The 17,613-nt window shown below is 44.5% G+C and overlaps 1 protein-coding gene and 1 pseudogene across 1 annotated transcript in view; one reads left to right on the top strand and one right to left on the bottom strand.

Annotated features, from left to right (window-relative positions):
• Dlgap2 (DLG associated protein 2) overlaps positions 1-17,613 on the bottom strand; it is a 654,093-nt gene that overhangs the window by 434,510 nt on the left and 201,970 nt on the right. The window lies entirely within an intron of this gene.
• On the top strand, positions 1,400-2,130 carry LOC127220296 (SUMO-conjugating enzyme UBC9-B-like; annotated as a pseudogene).

Genomic DNA, 17,613 nt, shown 5'->3' with positions numbered 1-17,613 from the left:
TGGATGTGTTCACAGGGAGCTGGAGGAAGGGGGCTCCCCTGGCCCCATGATACCCAACGATCAAGTTAATTATTCACATTTCTTCCTCTTACCTAAATGTATTCACACAATGAACAGACCTGGGTCAGCTCTAGGAAAAGAAAAGTCCTGACTGTTTGGAAGCATAAGACCATGTCTCGACTTTCCAGAGCTAATGAGATAGGACCAGAGAAGCATTTAGCCAGGGGCCAGGGGCCAGGGGCCAGGGGCATCTGCGTGAAGAACTGGACTTGGGCACTGCCTCATATTGTGTTTTCACCTAGAAAGCCCACTCCTTGCCTGCCAGTGTTATCCACACATCTCCTTTAAGATCCAGTGCTTGGGTCTCTTTGCATGCAGACTGCACAACCACAATCACAAAACACCAGTGCCAGTCACTCTCCTTCCCCTGCCCCTCATCTGTGGCTTTTTCTCATCAGCCCACACAACCCAGGGCTTAGTGTGCCGATGAAACCTGCACAGACACCAGGGCATCCCAGTGTTTAATATTTAATAGAAGCTCCTTGACTCTCTCATCTCAACAATTTAGTTCAAAAGATCAAGTGTCCCCTTAGTCTTTGGGGATATAACACATTACCCTGCAGATGGCACAAACCCCATGCATGTGGATTTTCCTACATATAATATGCACTCATGACAAATTTTAACTTATAAATGAGGCACCAAGAGATTAATGAGAACTTATAAAAATAAGGCAGTTAAAACAATGTGCTATAATACTGTGATGATTGATTTCATAGTTATTCTTATGCTTTGGGGCCACTAAATAAGCTTAGGGATGCTTGAACTCGAGCATCGTGTTCCACCACAGATCACAGTAACTGAACTAAATACTCAGGAAGTAGCCAATGGTCAGTACACAGTGGACAGATACTCCAGGCGGAGTGCAGAGGGTGATGACTCAAGCTAAAATGTATGAACTGTTTATTTCTGGAATTTTCCTCATCTAATATTTACACAGTAGTTGATCATAGGAAACTAAAACCAAGAAAACAAAACCTCGGACACTGGGGTGGTATCATTTTACAGATAGCTCCTCACTGCTCAGCCTCATGGAGACAGATGGTAGCATGGTGTTCTCAAGGTGCAGCTGTACAACCAGGGGAAAAACAAAACAAAACAAAACAAACAAACAAACAAAAACACCATTGAGGATTAGGAAGGACACTGGCTCCCCACACTTACTAGGCAGAAAATGCCTGTCTAGCCCGGTGGTTGGACTTTCTCCTTCACAGAACCAGGATGAGGATGCAGGGACATCCTCTGTAGCAATGGAACTGAGTGAGGGTTTACATGCAAGAAAGTCAGGCTCGCTCTACCGCCACGACGGTCCAGACCGCGGTCACCCAGGACTTTGAATATGACAGGGATTGCCCTCAGCAGACTTGCCCAGGAAAGGAAAGCCTGGAGGAAGGACAACCCTTTTGGCTTTGTGGCTGTGCCAACAAAGAACCCTGATGGCACGATGAACCTGATGAATTGGGAGTGCGCTATCCCTGGAAAGGAGGGGACTCCATGGGAAGGAGGCTTGTTCAAACTACGGGTGCATTTCAAAGATGACTATCCGTCCTCACCACCAAAATGTAAATTTGAGCCACCACTGTTTCACCCAAATGTGTATCCTTCTGGCACAGTGTGCCTGTCCATCCTGGAGGAAGACAAGGACTGGAGGCCAGCTATCACGATCAAACAGATCTTATTAGGAATACAAGAACTTCTAAATGAACCAAGTATTCAAGACCCAGCTCAAGCAAGAGGCCTACACAATTTACTGCCAAAACAGAGTGGAATCTGAGAAAAGGGTTCGAGCACAAGCGAAGAAGTTTGCCCCCTCATGAGCAGCGGCACTGTGGCTCCATGACGAGGAAGAGATTGGCTTGGCAAGAACTTGTTTACAACCTTTTGCAGATCTAAGTCTCTGCGTACAGTTACTAGTCACCTGGGAGGGCTGAGTGGGCGCCATTTTTCCATTTCCACCACTGGCATTTTTAGTCTCAATTCACTGAATTGCCCCAGTTTTTCATACAGGGTCTCTTCCTTCAGTCTTTTGTATTTTTGATTGTTATGTAAAACTTGCTTTTGTGTTAATATTGATGTATTTCAGCTGCTGTAAAATGATAAACTTCTGTACTTGGTAAGCCCCTAGGACCTAGGTTCTTTGCGCTCGGATGCAGGCATGCTTCCCACTGTTCTCTGGCCTCCAGCTGGCTGTATGACAGAACCACACTGTCCCTCTCTCCCCATCCTCATCCTCCTCATAAACCTGGGCTGTTGCTTATGAGCCTCAGATCCAAACCAAACTTGGCCAGCGTCTCCATTCTGCACCTCTTCCCTTGTGTTTATATGGCATTTTGTCTGTGTTGCTGTTTAGAGTAAATTATATATATATATATATATATATATATATATATATATATATATATAGTCAGGCCCACAATGAACAAGCACACTGTGTCACCACAGTTCTCCTGGACCATGCAGCAATGAGAGGAGGCTGAGAGATCTGAAGCATGGGGCAGGTGGACCTGGTCACAGAGTACAGTCCCTGTAGACACAACAACCCACAGACCAGTGACTTCCTTCCTCCCTGGGGCCCCACATGGTGTCAGAGACGTTCTTTTGCTGTGCGCTCTGTGTCACAGAGGCGCCTATGTGCAACGCGTTTCCAGGAGCATTGTCATCACTGTTGGAAACTCCCGCAGTGGATAGGTAGGTCTATAAGGAGACAAGGCAGGGGTTTAAGCTAGTGAGAGTCAGAAAACAAGCAGGGAACTTGAGTGTCAGTAGAGCAAGGATGACCATAAAGGAAAAAGCATTGGTTAAAAAAATGCCCAGTACACCATAGACCGATGACATAGGAAAAAGGAGGTATGTGGTGTTCCTCACATGCTGGGCCTCTGCCCGAACATCCCAGACCCTTTTATTCCCAAACCGGTCTGCACCTGAGCCCAGCAGGAACCACCTGAGTTCCAGATGCTCATGTGTGTGAACAGAGCAGGCAAGAGGAAGAACCTGGTAGAGCACACAACATGGCTGGGACGAAACTGTGGCAGTCTCCAGTCTCCTGTGCCACCAATAGAGGACACCTTATCTCAGTGCTTATCCTGCACTGACCGGGAAGAAAGCCCCACACGCTGAACTAGGGACTGTTGAGATCCACAGACCTTCATGACACCTGAAGCACAGGAAATCAGCAGCAGTTCTCCTGCAGAGCCTTCAATCTGCTCTGAGGGGACCATCCAGGAGCCAAGCCACACCCACTCTGCAGACACCGCTAGTCCCAGCAACCTGCCTTTGACATGTGTTGGTTAGGTCTGGGTCACTAAGAAATTACCAAAACAGTTGACTCAAAAACACTCAAGTCCTGAAGTCCATGGTTTTAGAGGTTCGAAGCCAATTGGCTCTAGCATGTCACTGAAGCAGGCCTTTTGATATATTAACTTTTAAAAAGCAAAGCAAGTTTAGATTTTAATCAAATTTAAGTCCAACTTTACAGAATCACCTGTCTGTTTCAACTGTCTCCTACTTGGATCATGGAGTAACTGGGAGCAGGTCTGAAGTTAAAAGGCTTGCAGTTTTGTATCTTAGCATTTTTCCTCCCCACAGAATATTCCTGTCCTCATTAATAATTGTATGGAGTTTTATTTTTAAATAATAATCATACTCTACCTCTAAAAGACAAAAAGCAAAAAAGCCAAAGGCAGACTGACTGTATCGGTCATGATGAAGATGGTAGCATACAAATTGGAGGGGGTGCTTTATGTCTAAGCCAGGAAGCAGAGGCAGAAGACTGACCCGCCAACCTCCTCCAGGCTGTGCTCTTAATGGCCTACGATCTTTCTGCCAGGCCCATCTTCCAAAGGTCCACAGCTTCCCAAGTGTACCAGTGTACACATAAAACCTCCAGTCACAATGGATACTATGGAGACATCCCAGTCACAAATTAATAAATATAATCTAAACCATTGCCAACTTCATTAGCCTGGGAGCCCACAGATACACAAGGGTGCATTCTCTCCACAGCTGCACAGAGAAGTGTTAGCAAAATCAAACACTTAAGCAGCTCAGGAAAAAAACAACTTAAAACACAGTTGTTCAGGCAGGTATTTTGAAAGGAATCTGGCTATTCCTTTAACTTAGATAATAATCTTTAAAAAAAAATGACTTCCTGTTTTGTTTTGTGTGTGTGTGTGTGTGTGTGGTTTTTTTTTTTTTAATGCGAGCACTAGGGTAATGTGTGCAAGGAGAAGCATTTCTAAGGCTGGTGGGAGGTGCTTCACTTTGCACATAGACAAGTTAAAATGAAGGGGCTAAATCTGCCATCATTTACAATGCAAATTCCTAGAAGAGCAACTGCTAACCTAGAATGGAAGTCTAGCTCAGGGATGTGTCTCCCACTGACACAGGGTATAATTATCTCCCTCCATCCACTTCCATGATGCACTGTTTTAGCTGAAAGAGAGCACCCGGCATGAAAGGTGTGAAGTTAATGCCTTTACAAGAGCCTGGAACTTCCACCCCTTTGTCCACACTAGACATCGTTAAGGTCTGTTCCAGGGCATGAACCTTGAATCATGATCTAATTTCAGAACCTCCTTCAAAATGTATAACTTGTTCCCCAGGTCACAAGGGCCACTATGGAAGGATGATGTTGGTTCACAAGCAGCCTGACGCATCCATTAAAGTTCTTAGGGAATGAGCTAAGTCCCTCTCCAGCTCACATTCTGACAGGAGCAAATCCATCCCACAGGAGAGGGAGAAGAAAGAGGCCTGTGAGGAAGCAGCCATCGAGTAGGCACCTTGAGTGAGGAGTTAAGCAGTCAGACAGGTGAATGAAAGATAACTGTAATTAGCTATACCATCTACACAGGAGGCAGAAGCTAAGGCTTGGGCTGTCTCACCCTGGCTGGCCTACAGCAATATACCTCATCCCACCATGAAAATGAAAATGTGAGAGGAAGTCTTCAAGGGTGAGGGATCCACGACACTGCCCCCCCCCCTTGCCCAAGGTCTCACTCTCGTGGGACATTGGAACAGAGCAAAATGGCTGTAGCTTCGATCCTGTGCACGTGTACATACACACACACTCACTCACTCACTCACCTTTAACAGGGCTGATATGCCACTAACTAGTGAATGCTATATTGAGAACAACCAAAGGGACCCAGGAGTCCACAAGCAGATCTTTAAGTTATGTTTTATGCACGCTCTCCCCTGTGTAGACTGACTTGTGAAAGTGTACTGCACAAGAAGAAAATGTGACTTCCTGCACACATGTTTACATCATTCCCTTTAAAGAAAATAAATTTTTCCTTAAAGGAGTTTCCTAGTCCTAGAATACAGCCGCAATTATGTTCCAAATCACCACAGAACTCTAGCATTTTCACTACTCGGAGCTCACACGGATGCCGTGAACATGAACTGTAACAGAAATGAACACATGAGAATCTGAAATACTTAACTTCTTAGTAACATCTATAAGAATCCAATTTTCAAATGACCTTTTTTTGTCTCAGCAATTATTCTAAGTAATAACGACTGACATTTTTTATTTTAATCAAAATCATAATCTTTAGAATACCTCCTAATTTAAAAAGTAGATTATGTCCAAATGGCAAGATATATCAGGATCTTGCCTTATTAATTAATTTTGATGAAAAGATGAAAAATACTTAAAATCTTTCTCTAGTCATGTCTTCTGGCCTCCAGCTTGTCACAGTGAGGAACACATCATGGTATGTGTGGCAGGTACCTCTCACAAACATGTGAGCGCCTCTCCACAGAATGAACACATCTCTCCCCATTGTAGATGTTCTCTGCCTTTTTTCATGTGTTGAAAATGAATGTTTTTTTATACATTCTGTGTATACATTTTATATATTCTGATTACAGTTTCCCCTCCCAGAATTCCTTTGAATTCCTAACCATCTCCCCTCCCATCCTGATCTATACCCTTCTGTCTCATTAGAAAGCAAACAGGCACCTAAGCAATAATAATAAAATAAAATAAAAACAAGTCAGAATAGGACAAAACAAACAGAAGAGAAAGAATGAAAGAAAAAGCTTGAGAAACACATATGGATGCAGAGACATACACATTTGTACACACGGGAATCTCCTTAAAATACAAAACCAGAAGTCATAATATATACATAAAAGACATTCAAGTTAAAAAAAAAAAAAGCCCTGACACAACATTATGAGACAAGGAATGGAACTTCTAAGGATGAAGCTCAGCTCATTTTGAGTTGGCCATCTAGTGCACACATGGGACCTACCTTAAAAGTAGTTTGCTCCTCAGTGAGACTCCCTTAGAGAAAACTATGTTTTTGTTTGCAAGTAGTTATTAATTGAAGATAGCTACTAGGTTAGGAATTTCTCTTAGCTCTAGGATCCAATCTGGCACAGGCTCTGTGCATGTTGCCAGAGTCACTGTGAGTTCATATGTCCCCAAGTCCTGCTGTGTTTAGAGGGCCTTGTTTCTTTCCTTGGCATCCTCTATCCTCTCTGGCTCTCACACCCTTTCTGACTCTTCTTCTGCATGGTTCCCTAATCCCCGAGGGGAGGATTTGATGGAGACACCCCATTTATGGCTGAGCATTCCAAGATTTCTCACCCTCTCCACACTGAGTGCCTGTGGGTCTCTATTAGTTCCCATCTGTTGCAGGAGGAAGCTTCTAATGATGGCCGAGAAAGGCCCTGAGCTATGAGTATAACAGAATATCATTAGGAGTCATTTTTTTGCTATGGTTTTATTTTTCTGGAACAGCAGTATTTGGTTTCCCCCCAGGTCCCTGGCCTATCTTGTAGTGAGATATTTACTTTGTCTCCTTCTGTGGCACTGACCACGCCCATTGGGGGTGGAGCCATGGGCAGAAGTGACCTGTGGAAGGAGGTTAGAAGAGCCAGAACGCTCTCTTGCTGGCTGGACTCGGACAGAAGAGCATCCGGTGGAACTTGCTGGTGTTCATCTGTCTAGGTTGTAAGTTATTTCTCCCTGAATAAACATCTATTTGGCGTATTTGTTTATCCTGATCCTTATTTAACCACAATACTATCTAACCTCAGATTCTTTGTCACCCAAACAGTGTCAGGTATGGGTTTATCTCTGGAGTGGGTCTTAAGTCAAATCAGATATTAGTTGGCTACTCACACAAGCTTTGTGCCACAATTGACCTAACATATCTTGCATGTGGGTACACCATTGTAGATAAAGGCCTTCTGGCTGGCTTGGTGTTTACATGTCCTACATCAAAGATGCCAGAACATAGGAGTGAAGGCTCTGTGTAGACACCAGCAATGACAGTGTCTCACAGCACTCCTTCCCATTCTCAAGCTCTTATATTCTTCTGTTTCCTGAGCCCTATGCAGGGAGTAGGGACACAGTTTTCCTATTAACACCCACAGTCACTTATCTGGCACTCTCACTAGTTACTGGCCTCTGTATTAGCTACTGCCCAGAAACAGAAGTGTATCTAAGGCTGCGAGCAGCACGGGTCTACAAGTTCATGCACAGATAGTCAGAAGGTAATCATCAGGGGCCTTGGAAATGCTGCTATGTCTCGTCCAATCCAAAATACAGTCAACTCAATACTGAATACACATTTCCAATAAAAACACAAAATGGCTTGCCTGTTTCCTAAGCCCGATGCTTACCTGCCTCATATGACCAGTAACAATAATCTCAGAATGCATATTAAGGCATAATGAAATGTCACTGTAGACTATCAAAACTGTGATGATAAAAGACAAAACTGAAATATCCAAATGTAGATTAGGTCACTGTGTTTGGTAATGCCAGCATGAATCTGCAGGAGCCCTGGGGAGTCCAGTGTGAGAGTCAGGAGTGTAATCCATCCATCTGCACACCTGAGCTACAGCTCCCTTCTGGGAACAATTCCAGGGGAACATTAACTAATGCAGGAAAAGCTTTCAGAAATTAAATCTTGCTTCAATATTTTAAAAGTCACAAGATGAAGATATCTTAGCTGTCAATTCTGTCCTAATAGCAGATATTCACTGTGTGCCAGGCACCATCCTGGGAATAAGGTGAAATGGTTCAACAGAGTTGAAATAAGTGTCATTCTAGCAGAAAGGACTCCTTAAAATCAAAATATGATCAAATGTAATGATAAGAAGTCCGTGTGGCCCTCGGTATGATGTTTTGATGGAAGCTGTGTGACCTTGAACTCGATCACTCCTGTTTCGCACCCAGCCTCCACACTGATGGAGGCTGGTCGAAGAAGCCACATGAAAGAGAACAAGGCACCCAGTCAGGAGCCCCAGAGTAGCTCTGAGCCACAGCCAGGCCCCTCCCAGTCTTGCACATGATCACCTGATATCACCAGACCCCAACTAGCCCTCTACCATGAGAAATGATGGACAGGCAAAGGTGCAGTTCAGTTTGCACCCAGGAGTAGGAGTAGACAGCCAAGGGGACAGATTATATGGAGGAAGAAAAAGAAGTATATTCACCTATAGATCCTTCTATCGCCATTCTGCAAATAGGGACAGTGACAACAGAGTCCAGGGCTCCCTAGACCTCACACTGACAGAGGGATTGGTGTGGACTCTTCTAGACTACCCATCAAAGCAGGAAGTCATAGATGGACACCCCGTGATAACATCATAGTGGGGACTGACCTTTAGGAACATGTCAGGAGGTGGCATCCTCCTATGAGGCCAAGGCACGCTCTGAGGACAGGCTGTGGTCACTGCCACACCAGGGATAGCAGAGGCAGCCTGGAGTTCTGTCATTCAGTAAGTTCCTTAAGTTGTGTTCACATGCACCCTGCCTAAGGACCAGCATAATGGAGGAAGGAAGAAGTGTGAACCTGTGAAGCAGCTGTCTCTAGGTAGGAAGCAGTGAAGCTAGACAGGTAGGGAGAGTCCCTGCTGGTGGCTCAGGGGTCTTTGCAGGCCCCAAATTCACACTGGGTCCCCTCCCTGGAACACAGGAGACAATGACACAAAGTCACATTCTAAGACCCTACAAAGGCCTTGTAATACTGGGGCCAGAAAGGCCTTCTAACTGAGTGCAAACTTGACTTGTCTACACTCTAGCTACTCTGACACAATGGGGCACAGTCACATCCGACAGTGGCCTGGGTATGATGAAGGGGCTGTCCCCAGGGCAAGGCCTTATTCAACTTTACTGGCCCCTCCTGCCCATGAGTCACTCATGGCTTCTTAGACCTGTGTTTTCTGCCCCTGCAGAGATGATGGTGGATTTAAGATTCAGGGGACACCGGACCCTGGCTCCATGTCAGACATCATTGTCACTAGCCTCAGATGGGCCGCCAGTCTAGATAACAGTCAACCAACCACAGCCTCTAATACCATACAGGATACACCCAGAAAGGGAAGGAAGGCATGCACACAAATGGCAAGCCTGCTGTTGCTACAGGTATTTCTAGGCTCTATATATGAGAGGCTCTGTGGTAATCACCAAAGGACATTCCACTGACTAATCTCCTCATTAAAACCTAGCCTTCTCTTTAAATTTGACTCTTTTTAAGTAACAGACTGTTCGTTTCTTACCCTTTTCTCAGCGTGTATTTAGTTAAGCAAGTTAAATGTGGCGATCTCAATTAGATCTCTTGCCCTTTAATTATAGATGAGGTCAAAGGACCATGGTGAAAAGCTCCTTTGAAAAACAGCCAGAAAACTCCTGTCTGTAAAGTGCTGTCTTTGATCAAACAGGGTGGGAAACTGTAACAGAGCCTGTGGTGGTGTGGATACAGGGAGCAGGCCCTTGCCTCCTGACCCCCACCCTCACCCCCACCCCAGATGTGGAGCCACAGTTGGGCCTCATCCCAAGCACTTAGGTTCTTCATCTGAAAAATGGGACAAGGACAGCAGGAGGCTTCGATGGGTGGCAATTAAGATTTAAGTACAGCCAACATTAAGTCCCTAGAAGACAGTGGCCTTGCTATGAGTTTCAGGGGCAGTTAGACTCTCCCAGACACTCCACTTGTTCACAACGCCACTTTTCAAATTCACAAAGGTGTTTACAGCATCTACTCTCCAAATGGAACCTGTTTGGGGCTTGGGGGCATCTGTAGAAGAGTTTCCCAGCTCCCTACTTGGCACCAATAAAGCTAAGAATTATAGATTCTCTTCTGGGCTTCTTCATCTTCAGCTAGTAACCAGAATCTTGGGAAAGACTTGAGTTCACAAACACTCTAGAGCATTACTGGAAAAGATAAATCACAGCTGTCAAACTCTTAACTATTAGTAATTTGGAGCTAGGATTCAATTCAGAATGCGGATGCTCAAACAAGGCTTCCCCTCCAGGTTGTACCAGGGAACAACCTGGCTCCCTCCTCGTATGTCTCCACAGCATTCTGCAGATGGCTCGGGATATTAAAGTTACAGAACTTTACTTCCTAAGTATTTGAACAGTGTAAGTGAAATTAACTTCACAGTGACCTTTTCTAGGTAAAAAGTTTGGCAAATTATAAATTCTGGTTAAATTGTATCAAAAGTCTAGCCTAAAAAGAGTAAATATTAGAAGAAAGGAAAGATGGAAATAAACATGAAAACATGTATTTGTGACTGGCAGGCTTCTAGCAAAAATCTGCCAATTGCCCAGGCTTCTGGGCATTGTGGAGACAAGCTACACACAGGGCATCCCATCATAGGGTGGAAGCCAAAGAGTGAAATTTAACCCCCCCAAATGGATACATATTAGCAAGAAGAAGGAGATACATGCTTCTTGGAAATACTGCTATCAGAAGGAAGGATGGGGAAGTTGTGATGGTACCAGTTCTGTACAGTCCTCAGAAATGGAAAGACTTTGTCCAGCACATTGCAATTCTAGGTAACATACTCTGATTTAAAAAGGTATAGCCCACTGGGGTCAAGGAGCAACCTAGGCTGACACCAAGCCTGGCTCCCAGGGCTGCTGGAAAATATGAGTCTATAGGATTAGCACCATGAGTTGCACACTGAAGGGCAAAGCAGATGCCCTGAGTCTATTTCTCACCCCTTATTCACTTTCCTTACCCCTCAAATCTACTGGCATGTGTCTCTAGGGAACAGGAAGCACGGGAGGTCTGCTCGGGTCCTCTGTCCCATCCCCATGCCTCCCGCTACCATCTCATACAGGAAGAATACAAAGTGGGCAGCATACCACAGCAGAACTCTGAACAGAATGGAGCCGTGTCCCAGGACACAGAAAGATTGAAAGGTGTACACCCAAGTAAAGCAGAGACAGGGTAGAAGAGCCCAGAAGCAAAAAAAAAAAAAAAAACATGCAGAAATACACCTCAGGATGCCAGAGTAGGACACAGCAGCTACCACCTTGCCATTACTCAGAGAGAAAAAAGCCTTGACAAGCACATGCATCCCAGAGAGCAAGAGCTTGAAGTTACAGTGATAATGTAGGTGGAAAGGGACCTTCAGAGAGAGGAACCAAGCTGAGAGCCAAGACACCACCAGACCAGCAAGAGGAGGTTCAGAGCAGCTGTCAGACAGGCGTGAGTGGAGGCAGATCATGCAAGGCAACCATGCCTAATTCAGAGGGAAAATTAGACAGAAGTGTCAGCAAAATGATGGCTATAAGAAGGATAACTGGATTGTCTACAGAAGAAAATGCCACACATGATATCAAAATAAAAAGCAGACCAAAGATGGAATACTCCAAGGACACGACAGGAGGGAGCAGCTCTGCCTTAGAGAAGATAGGAAAACCACAGCTAGAAATGACAAACTGTAATTCAACTAAACTGAACCAATATGAAAAGATATCCTGACTATGCATTTAAGCTTCAGTTATGTTTTCTCTAAAAAAACATGAAGACAGAAAGTAAGAGGGTGTGGTTAGCCTGTGCTATGTCTGCAGAACCATGATAACTTTACAAGTGCTCAGGACAAATACAACTTGAGCATGCAATAAGCAGCCCACCTAATCCAGTCCTATAGAGGGTTGTGGATGAATGTACAAGGAAGAGGTGTGATTGACAGGAATTGGAAAAAGTATGGTGTAAAACAGTATGAATCATGGAGAAGTGACAATACTACCTAACTGCATGTCTTGAGATGTTTTTGACAATAAACCAATGACTGTATTCATGTTTGCATAGATTGCCAAGTACATACATACATCCCGTAGATGGGATTTTCTTCACATTGTTGTGATCTATGCTAATGACAATATGTGAAGCCCACCCCATGGACGGTCTCATCAGTGGAATATTTTAAAGGTAGGTGTATCGTTAGGACACCGTGGAAACAACTCTTCTTCTAATCAGTTTAGAATATTGCAGGGCTTATAACAAAGCTTGCACTTCATTAGGGAACTCACTCAGAACACTTTCCCAGAGAAGACAAAACACCAACATGTCACCTCTGCATCTCAGTATACACCACACTTCTGGCTACTCTGTCCGAACAGCATTCCTCCAGCATGGAGCTGACAACTAAGACAAGAGCTTTGCACACTGACATGAAAACAACCACCGACGTCTTTCCGTACCACATCAGAGTGTTTCTTCTCTCTCTGTGGGTGAGGGTTGCAGAGTTGGAAGAAATCTGAACTCTAAAGCAACATGAATGAACCCCCAAAGTACCCCAGAGTGGTCTGTGGTGAGTAGCACACATCTGACATTTCCCAGTCAAAGCAGAGTTAAGTTACTGGCACTAAAGCCTGGGTCCCATCCTGATGTTCCTGCTTCCTGAGGGTTTTGCTCCCAGGGAAAGGAGGAGTAGGATGAGGTGACCCCTGGGCCTGAAGAACTCACACTGCAGGTGTAAGGCACTCGCTAATGATGGTTAACTGTCTGCTGACCACCCACCTACCTCACCTGCCTTGTAACAGCAGAGTCAAAGGCCAGTGGGGCTGCTGGCATAGCAGGGAAAATAAACATGCCACCTTTCCCTGGTGGCATTCTATCCTAAACTCCACCAAGAGTTCACCCACCCATGTAGGACACCCGTTACTTGATGCTTGCAGAGCAGATCCATCTCACTGTTCTGAAGAACAAAGGGTTCAGATGATTCTCGTTGAAGAACCTCTAAACCAAAGAAAAACCCCATTTATGACAATTGGCTGAGCACATTTTAGGGGTCTCAGGCACAATGGCATTCTCTTTTCTGAAACAGCGACTATTGGCAAACAGCCAGGGCTTGATCCTGGCAATCCTGTTTCTATGTATATGCCCGTTACCCACCTCAAGTCTTAAATAGAAGTGTAAGGTCACAACTATGTATATACATGGTAAAAATACTGAAAATTATCAGTGGCAACCAAAATAAAAAAAAATGCATGAAATCTGAGCTTCTAATTGTAAAGAATGCAGAATGTGCGTGTTGTAAATTAGAAAATTCTCCCAATAAATAAGTTATTTAAGTGTAGATTTCTATAAAGTTTAATTGATATCCAATAGGAAATGCTTCTGTCAAATTCAGCTGCATTTTAACTTCTCAAAATTATTAAAAATTCATGAAGAAGAGAGAACTCCATGTTATGTGTCAGCTGCTTGCACCTAAAGTATTTTACACAGTAAATCTAAATTTTTCTAATTACTCAAATAAAATTATATCTACAACAATAAAAACACTGTGTTCTTCATCATTTTCTGAATCCATTTACAGACAGGCTAATGGACTTAGAGATTCCTGCACTGGGCAGAGTAGGATTGGATCTATTTCAGGCCTCTGGTAGGTAAACCCTACACATCTATTTCAGGGATGACCCACGTGGTATGACTGTGTGAACCAGCTTCTCTGCTGCAGCTTACACACTCTATTTCCTAAGTCATTAGGCAAAATGCATTCAAATACAGGATGAACTGGTGTCTATAGATTAAAATAGAATGGCTTCTTAGTCTGCAGATATATTTATAACTTGAAACACACTTTTGGGATTTGTTTCTCCACCATGAAGTGACTGGCCTGAGCTAAAAGTATCCAGGCTCCCTCCAACTCCAGGGTTTCAGATGACTCCCTGTGCAATGGCTGTGGGTCATAGCTCATGTCAGCCAGGCATAAATCTCTAGATAGGAGTATAGCTACAGGGCAGAGCCCAGCTAAGCATCCAGTTCTCTCCTGTCCAGGTGGTGCATCTTCAGTGTATAGTGCCTATGGGACAGAGCAGCTCCACCTAGGTACATAGCAAAATCTAGCCAGGTGAACATCCCAGCCTGTGTGCACCTCTAGATCGATGGTACAGCCACTGGATAGAATTAAGCCAGGAGTACAACTCCTATGGGGCTGAGTTCTAGTCAGATGTGAAAATACCTCTGAGATAAAGGAACAGTCATACAGCATTGGAGTAAGCCTTAGCTAAGTGTGACAAGTGTGACAGGACCAAAATCCTTGAAGGCTGTGGAGCCCAGGAAGATTCTTTAAGACAGCTTCACCAGAGGGAAGCCTGGGTCAAGGCAGTGAGTGCTGCCACCCCATTGCTCCCCAGTAATGATCCTAATGACTCTGTGGGCTACAGTGAATTACAGCCAGCCCCAGTAACACTTCAAAGCCATGGGAGCATGGTCCAGGATACTCTCCTGAGGATTATCTATCATGCTACCAGAGTGTGGATATGACAGGGAGCTCTGTCATGTTCTGTCTTTGTACAAAGTCTCCTCCACAAATCACACCAAAGTGTAACCCCAGACTTAACCTGCTGCTTGGAGCCAGCTCTGAGAAGCTGAAAGAAAATGTTGGCTAGGGACAGGTCATCTAAGGAACTAGACTGCCCTCAACCACAGCAAAACAAAATCTAGCTCATTGAGGTCTCAGATACTATGTAAAGTAGTGAGTGCATGCTTTGCCTGTAGCTTTGTCAAATGTGTCTTTCTCCCCCTTGGGAAGAGCTTCAGAGTCTCCCTGAAGAAGAACTTAATAAAGGAGAAAAAATGATTTTCAATAGAAACATAAGCATGAAACATGAGCAGAGATGAGCTTGAGGCATGAGACCTCCAGCAGTAGAAAGCCAAGCTTAGGGCAGCCACATCAGTCTAAGGATGGGACCCAAACAAATTCAGGAAAAAGCTACAGAAGGTTGGTTCCCAAGGTTCAATGATATGGGCACCCAGGCTGAAAAAGTAAGACATCCTCCAACAATAAAGAAATAATACCAAAACGGGTAATAAGCAGTCAGCTTACACTAAGTGGTACCTAAGAGATGATGGATACATGGTGGATGGTCCACACATGAAGCACTACAGCAGACAGGGCTGCTCCATACAGACAGAACCAGGACACTATCTACAGGAAAGCAGGAAAGGAAGATGATAGCAGGGGACCAAATGAGCTTTCTGATGGGATGGTGAGCACTTTCCTCATCATGCACCCACGGGCACTCAAAGGCCACATTATTGTATGTGAATCAAAATTCAATTATGAAAAGATGAGAAAAATAATGGATAACATTTTTAAATTTTACCCCACAGGATCTCCTTGGATTTTTTCCAACAGGAGTAAGGAGGCCTAAACAAGTGCTGGATCCTGAATGTTAAAACTTTTGACTCAGCTAGGATTAAACCTTGGATCTAGTGAGAGACCAGAAAGGGAGAAGGTGGCCCATCAGTGCCAGGATTTCTTGTCAGGACTCTACAGTAGCAGGGTGGAGAGATGGAAGAGCCAAGCTCTTGAGGCCAGGTGTTGGGCTCAGCAAAACCAGGGACATGGGGCGGGATGGGATGGGGGAGGCCAGCCCTGCAGAGCCACTAGATCAAAGCCTACAGAAAAGTGTGGGAAGGCCACCTGCTGCCACCAGAGACATGTTCCACAAAGAAAGAAATCATATTTCATGTCCTTTCTGTAAAATAAATAGCTAAGGAAATGAAGTTAGGTAGGTAATAAAACAATTTAAGGGGAAAAAAAAGCTCTCAAGAATTTAAAGCAAGGTTTATCCAAAGCCTCAGAGTGCACAATGAAAAGCCACACTCTTCCAAAGGTCTCACCAGGCTCTGGGGTGCGGATATTGGCACTTCCTAGTTCCAGGAGCCCCGTTTTGTATCTGGGACCTGTTGTGAATTCTAAAGAGTGCCAGTCAGTGAAAATTAAAAATGTATTCCACGTGAAAGACATACAATTGCATATCAACTCATGAGACTCGGAAGACCACGGGGGAAAACGTAGCTCTCAATAGCACCCATAGGACCCAGAATAGAGCAAGAACTCTGAGGATGACAAAACACCTGGCAGAGTCATCTAGGTTCATCTTGTCATCATGCAGTCAGAGGTGGCCTGAGCCACCCACAGGAGGGGTGGCAGAAGAGGCAGCCATAGTCCTTCAACAAGATTGCTGTGGGTATAAAAGCCAGTCTCAGTCTCAGAGCAGCGATCTGTAATTCCACTCCCACCCATAGACCCACAGGAAACAACTGAATGATGGGCCTCCAAGAGCTTGGGTATGAGCAACCATATCCGCTCAGGAGCCTCACAGGTCCCTGTGGTCCCTTTGGGCACTGACCAATAGCAATGTCAATGGCTTCCATATGGCCAGGGAGCTGTGTGGCACCATCACAACCCAACTTGAAGCTGCAGCAACTGAGTAGAAAAAAGTAGCAGAGAATTGTGGCACAACAGGAGATGTCCAAAGAAGTGATATAAAATGGCCTGACTTGATACAGAACAAAATCAGAATTCGAACATGCTTTCCATAGTTGCTACATGATGACAAACTGCCTCCTAGTGGATTGTGGTGCTGACTGCATAACACGTCTTTACATACCCAAAACTTGATAGGCAGTGGGCATGCAGCTCTTCCTCCAAGCCCCCTCAGATACATGTTGTCTGCTAGACAGCCCTTCTAGCCAAAGCACCTGACTCTGGGCTTCAGAGTTTGTTTTTATAGTGTTTTCTTCCCTTGAATGTCAGAAATGATAATCTATCCCGTAGTTAAGACTAGATAACAGTCAGAAACCATCCAACAAGGCACTGATGTCTCCAGGGTAGTGGTTAACGTGGCTCTCATTTGAACAATAGCACCGCGCACACAGCCAGGGAGGCAAAGGCCAGCCTGTTACATTCTGCTGGCCTGGAGCTCTCGGGGGCTAAGCTCCCAAGCTCTCTCAGTCAGATGTTGCCCCTTAAAGAATATCTTCTTAGAAATACTCTGTACCTTACAGGGCACTGCAAGGAGGAAATGCTTGCCAAGGCAAGTAGGGGACTGACATCAGCATATGAAGGATGAGCCAATGGTACTTGTTTAATCCCATACCAAGTCCACAGATTTGGGGAAGCAGGAGACTCAAAGTGCCAGGCATGAGTTGTCTTAAAATATTTTCTATTGACCAAGGGCCACTGGGGATTATATTAAAAAAGGATGCCCTTTTCTTAGATATTGATTAGGTTTTACATGAATTTTTTTTACAGTATTGTAAAATCCTATATTAATTAGATCAGCCTTCTCTCCTTCAAGCATCTCTCTATTAATCACACAGAATTTGAAGAACTGGGAAAGACCCATCTTTGAGATTATTTCTAAGTACCAGTCGTTTTACTTAATCCCAACAATGCTATGGGTTTGGGGATTTTACCCATCTCATAGCTATTGAAACAATGCCCTGAGGAGATGCTGACATCACCCTCCCCATTATCTCAGATCCTAGCACATTCCTGATC

The sequence above is a fragment of the Phodopus roborovskii genome, unplaced genomic scaffold, assembly GCF_943737965.1.
Source record: "Phodopus roborovskii unplaced genomic scaffold, PHOROB, whole genome shotgun sequence".
Lineage (NCBI taxonomy): Eukaryota > Metazoa > Chordata > Mammalia > Rodentia > Cricetidae > Phodopus > Phodopus roborovskii.
The sequence above is the reverse complement of the archived record's forward strand: the minus strand, read 5'-3'. Positions and strand labels throughout refer to the sequence as shown.